Source organism: Meriones unguiculatus, chromosome 9 (assembly GCF_030254825.1).
Source record: "Meriones unguiculatus strain TT.TT164.6M chromosome 9, Bangor_MerUng_6.1, whole genome shotgun sequence".
Classification (NCBI taxonomy): Eukaryota; Metazoa; Chordata; class Mammalia; order Rodentia; family Muridae; genus Meriones; species Meriones unguiculatus.
Window position 1 is genome coordinate 76,030,462 of NC_083357.1, and position 6,296 is coordinate 76,036,757.

Below are 6,296 nucleotides of genomic sequence, written 5' to 3' on the forward strand. Positions count from 1 at the left end.
AATGGGTTATACCTGTGCTTGAATTGGGGCAGGCTTTTCAACACCATCTTCTCAACACCAAACTTGAATGAAATGGGCCTCTGCCTCTAATCTCTGTCTCTGGGTTTGTTTTGGTAGAGGTAACGGGTAGGTCGTAGGGTGCCCAGTAACAATGGAGCCTAGAAGCTTCAGTTCTTAGCTTCGTAAGCTGCTTTTCATGTCAGAAGGATCCATTGTCAATAGATCTCAAGCTCGTTAGTTATCTGTCAGGCCACCTAATATGGCTCAACAATGCACCGTTGTATATCTTGGGTGATGTCCATTTCTTTTTACTGGTTCTAGAAGCAGCTTCTCATATTCTGCAATGTATAGGCACTATGATGCATTAAATCATTCTCAGCTCGAGTAAGTCCCTAAAGCGTTAATCTCAGTGTGCCAAGTCCCCAGACACAGAACTGATAATTTAGTTATACTGGTTCTTAGTAAAGATTGCTGTCAGAATGATGGCCCCTGACTTCCCCTTCCTACTTATCTGCTTCCACTTGGTAATGCTCTCCACATAGTGCCTGAAATAATACAATCCATCATGTGCTTGTGATTCTGAGGAGTTTACTGGCTCAGAGAGGCAGGTCTCAGCCAAGGTTGCAGATAAAAGTTAGGGTTGGTTGGGGTCCCTTGAAAAGTCTCTTCATCTCAAAGAGTGGCCAGGCTGAAAAGAACCCACCATGCTAGATCCTCTGGGCAAGTCTCTCCACATGGTTCTCTACCTCAGGTGGACAGGTTCCGACTGACTTTCTTTAGAACTAAAGACCACAGAGTGGATGTCCTATAGAAGCAGCAGAAGACCGACGGTGTTTTCTTTCCTAACTCCAGGAACCACGCAGTGTCATTTCTATTCCTTTATCCGGGCAGGTGCCAAGAACAGAGGGTCTCCCTCTTAAAGGCAGGAGTGTCAGAAGATTGCAGACATGTTAAAACTGCTTTAGCAACCACAGACCTGTCTGAATAACAGCAGATTTCTCAGTAGAAATCTGAAAAGCCAGAAGGGCTCGGAATGTTTTTTTTTTTAAGTTCTGAAAGGCAACTGCTTTAATACAATCAGTTCCATATTTTAGGCTCTGTCGTGTTAAGCATCTCATTTCTGGCTTACACAGAATTATTTTTCTCTCATGTCACAGAACCACTATTCAAATTAGATTACCAGGTCACAGAAAAGCAGGATAACCAAAGCCAGGGATTTGAACATCTGCACCCCTCTTCCTTTCAGAGAGTCCAGGTACTTCAGCTATATGCCCATCCTAGAATCAATGATGGTACTTACGAGAAATGTACCATGCTTAGAATAACTTGGGATGGGTGGTCACCACATCATCAGTCACTATCATCAATGTCATATAAAAAAGTAGCAAGTCTCACTGGACAACATAGCCCAAATCTGAGTGGAAATGCAGTTCCGCAAAGAAAGAGGCAAGCTTTGCTAGGATTAGTAGGGATAATGGGTTGGCTGAACTCTGAAATACCATCGAAGGTTTACATTTATCATCTCATGTTACCCTAGCAACAATCGACTGTGATATAGCGCCCACTGTAAACAAATGAAAACAATAGAAGCTTAGAGATACTCAGTGTTGTGTTCAAGGTAACGTGGAAGGGAGCCCAATTCAATCCGGGTGCAAAGTGTGCTCTTAAGCTTCTCTCCTTAGTCTGTAGCCCATACTCTTCAGTCCATGCAGGCTGGAGAGGGGGTACTGCAGCATGAGGGGGAGATCCAGCACTGCCTCTAACCTCATTCTCACAGTTTGTTCTCTTTCCTGCTCCTCCACCCAGCACCCAGCTCTTTGCTGCTGCCCCTGTCTCTGCTCTTCCAAGGACCTGGGCATGGTCTGATCTCTGTTGATTATACCAGACCAGATACCCGCATCTTTCCTGGCCCTGTATCAGCTGAAGAGATGTTGTGTGTGTGTGTGTGTGTGTGTGTGTGTGTTAAATCCTATTAGAAAAGGCATTGAGGAACCAAATTAAAACCACACCACGTGAAAATGCAAGAGGGAGGAAGTGTATGTGATCTGAGACAGATGATGGCCTACCGTGCTGTCACTGTATTTTCTCTCAAGTTCTGCCAGCTAATTTGGCCACTGTTGTTCTCACTGTTGTTGTTGCTCCTGAACCTCTTGTTTCCTTTTCTAGCTTTCTTGGCATGGCTTCATCCAGGCCTGGTCACCTGATCTCTCTAAATGCTGGTCCCACCTTTGGGTCAGGCATGATGGCTAGTCTTCATTGTCAACTTGGCCGGATTTAAAACCACTATGGAAACACATCTCTGGTTGTGTCTGTGATAGCGTTTCCAGAAGATTTTTAATTGAGGAGGGAAGACCTCCTTGAATTAAGGCAGCACCATCCCATAGAGTGGGATTCTGGGAAACTGAACTCAGCACCAGGATTCATCTCTCTGATTCATGACTATGGATGCAACCTGGCTAGCTGCTAGTGTTTCTGCTGTCATGTTTTCTTCACCAACGCTGTGAACCAAACTAACCTCCACTTCTTTAAATTGCTTATGTCAAGTACTTTGCCATCGTGTTGAGAAAAGTGAGTACACCAAGTGTGTTTGTGGAGAGAGAGAGAGAGAGAGAGAGAGAGAGAGAGAGAGAGAACAAAGGTGGCTTATTAGGTTGGCTTATGTATTTAACTGGAGGCTGGATAATACTATATTCATACTCTTCATGGTGAAAGTTAGATAACCAAGTGTCTGCTCAGTCTAAGGAGTGTGCAGCCTCAACCTGAAATGGAAAGCTTAGGGTCTTTCCGGAAGTTAGCTGATATGGGTCCATGGTGAGAGGCATGTGAGAGTGAAGACACTGGGGATGGATGCACACAGACAGTGACAGTGGCAGAAGACACTGTGAGAGTGAGGTTTGCACATACCGCCTGGCTTCTTCCTCCTATACTTTTTGTCTCACTCGGGCCTCTAGCTTACTGGATGCTACAGTTTGCATTCTGGGTGGTCTTTCCACCCAGCTGCTGTTCCCATATATCATCTTTCTCTGGTGTCTCTCTACCCCAGACATGGTCAGATATATATCTTATTAGTCTCCTAGGTGGTTCTCAATCCAATTAAACCAACAATTAAAACCAACCACCACTGTAGGCGCATGGTTTCCATGGAGGGAACCATCACTCTTTGATAATGTCACACTGTCATCTGAGGAGACAGGGGATGCATCCCTTTCACCACAAGTGTTAAGCTCACCTTGAAAGTTCCTGAGTCTCTTCCATGTGGCTCATCTGCAAGTCTAAGATCATTGACATGGCCGTAACTGGAGGAAGGTAAAGCTTTTCCCTTGAGTGTGTCCACAGCATATCATAATGTACTCTGTCCCCCCTCTCCCTGACTTTCCCAGGGCCTTCAAGGACAACTCCTCCTGGAGTGCAGTGTAGGAGAATTCTCATTACTGTCATTTTTCAATCTCCGAGCTTTACACATACATAATGACAGCCTGCAGATAGTCGGAGGAGGGGGATCTAGAGGGCTCTCCCTGTGGACCTTTGTGAACTTCAATATTGGAGAAAAACCTTCTGTATACACAAGAGACAAGCAGAAAGACCCGAGGTGGGTGCTGCTTCCAAGCCTGGCCCCAAAGGTTGGGGAGCAAACCTTGTTTTTAAACAACCGAAAGTACCACGAAGTAAAATGACAACACTCTGACAGCTTCATTTTAATAAGTTTTGTTTTATTCCTGGTGCTGAGTTTCATCAAATCATGGCTTGAAGCAACAGAGGGATGATAAGGAGGGGAACAAGTGTTGAAACAGAAGCTATTGCTGTGGAAGGAGCTGGGAACGCTATTTAGTTGTGAGAGTTGTTCATGCTGCAAATATTCCCGAATGCTTTATTGACTTCAATTTAAAAAGATATTATTTAGTGCATTCGGGTTTTCTGTCTGCCCTTGAGAGAACACTGCTGTCAGTTTCCCTGGTGATGGAGGGGGGGTGGGGCTAGGGAAGAAGTTGCAACTCTGCCCTGTGCCCTTCCTCTTCCCTACTTCCCTGTCAGTGCACACAGCTTGCAGCGGAAGCTGGAGAGAGCTCACCTTTCTCTAGGATACTTCAGAAGATGAGCAGCGCAATGCTGCTGGCCACAGAGCGGCAGCTGCTGTGGTCTCCAGAGAGCGCTGGGACATGCTGGGATTCTTGGAACTCATTCAGCGACTAAATCATTTATGTCCTCTGCCTCTACTCCATGCTAGGTCTTGTTCTCTGTGGATTATTTTGGGCCTCTCGCCTCGAGGCCACTCCCTTAGGAAGCTCTGAAACAGGTTTACCTCTTGGTGCAGTACAGGCGTAGGAGACCCTGAGGAAAGTCAGGATCAAGATGACAACCTCCCAAATGCTCCTCTTGGGATTAGAGGTATGGGAATTACAGCTGTTCTGAGTATACAGGTATAAGTAGGTAGTTGGTCCTGGCTGTGAGCTAGAGAGGTGGCTCAGTGGTTAGCCACTTGCTGCTTTTCCAGATGATGTGAATTCAGTTCCCAGCATTCATGTCAGGTAGCTTACGACCGTCTGTAACTCCAGTTCCTCAAGGGCACTTGCACTCCTCACACATACCCATGCAGGAACACATGCCTTTATGTAATGAATAATAAAAATAGCCAGGTAGTGGTGGTACATTCCTTTAATCCCAGCATTGGGGAGGCAGAGGCAGAGGCAGGTGATTTCTGAGTTTGAGGGCAGCCTGGTGTACAGAGAGAGAGTTCTAGGACAGCCAGGCTATACATAGAAACCCTGTCTCACAAAACAAAACAAAACAAAACTCCAAAACACCACACCACAAGAATAATAAAAATAAATCTTAAAAAGATAGTCCCTTACTTCTGTGAATGTGGGGTCTCTGGGTCCCTGGCAGTCTGCTTTAAATGTGGAATAAAATCCAACTTATTCATTAGCATTAATGACGGATGGTCCACTGATCTCTACTGCCCTAAGAAACACTGACTAGGAATGGTACACATGTTTGTGAAGGATTTCTTACTTAGGGCTGTCAAATCATGTCAGTTTTCTGCACTGGCAGTTTCTCTCCCGTCCATCAATTTCCTCCTTCCCAGCTCAGCTGGCCTAGTTCAATCCCTCATTATCTTCTGCCCAGGATTATTTTGTCTGGTTTCTTATTCTTCTTGCCCCTAGTCTCTCTCTGCCTCTGAAGCCATTGCACATAATGCTGTTGGATCAATCTCTTTAAAGTATAGCTCAGATCGAACCATTCTTTGGCTCAGATAGATTTTTATGACTTCTTCCCATGGCCTATTAAATTAAGAGAACTCATTCAGCCCCGCACAAGGCAGATTCCCCCAACTGTATCTCCCCATACTTTACATTCGTGCTCACGACAGCTCAGCAGGACTGAGCGTCACTGTCCTTAGATTTGCCTCTCCCGGCTCTTTGGCTGGAATGTTCCTTCTGATCTTTGTGTACGTCCACTCTCCTTACCCTTTAGGTTCCCCACAAAATGCCTCCTCAGGGCTTGGAGAGGTGGCTTGCTGGGAGTCATGAAGGCCTGAGTGTGACCCCTACCACTCACATAAAGAAAGGAAAACAAAACAAAATCAAAGCAACTGGGCACAGTGGTACTGACCTGTCATCCCAGCCCTTAGGAGTGGGGGCAGGGTGTCGGGGGGGGGAATTAGGGGCTTGATGGCCGCCCAGTTTAGCAGAACCAGTGAGTTCCAGGTTCAGTGTGAGACCCATTTTTCAAAATATGAGGTACAAAGTAATTAAGGATGATAACTGACATCAACCCCTGACCTTTGTATACATATATCTGTATATATGCATAACCCTCACACACGCGTGCACATATCCACAAGCACACTGGTGTATGCACTCATGCACACACATGCCACTTCTCAGTTATAAAGCCTTCCCCGCTGCCACAACAAAATACCATTGATCCTACTTTGAGCTGCTCTGGCAAATATCTTGTTCCTTTCTTGTGACAGCCATCATGTCACCATAATTAATGATGAGTGCCCTCTTGGGGTAGCAAGCTCATGAGGGCGGTGATTTATATCGGATGCAAAATCCTTCCATAGATGCTGGTGACAGTAGCTCACAGATCTGTGCATGGCTGGTGGGCAGCACCCATCAGCGGGGCCGCTTTATTTTGAAGAAGATAGACGGAGATCCTTCAGCTCTTGACCCAGTGTGATAATAAAATGGTAGGAGTTTACATCCTGCACATTAATTGCCTCTCATGGTGTGTAATGTGTGAACGGAAATCTAACTCAAGCTATCAACAAAGGGACTAGATAGAAGGAGATG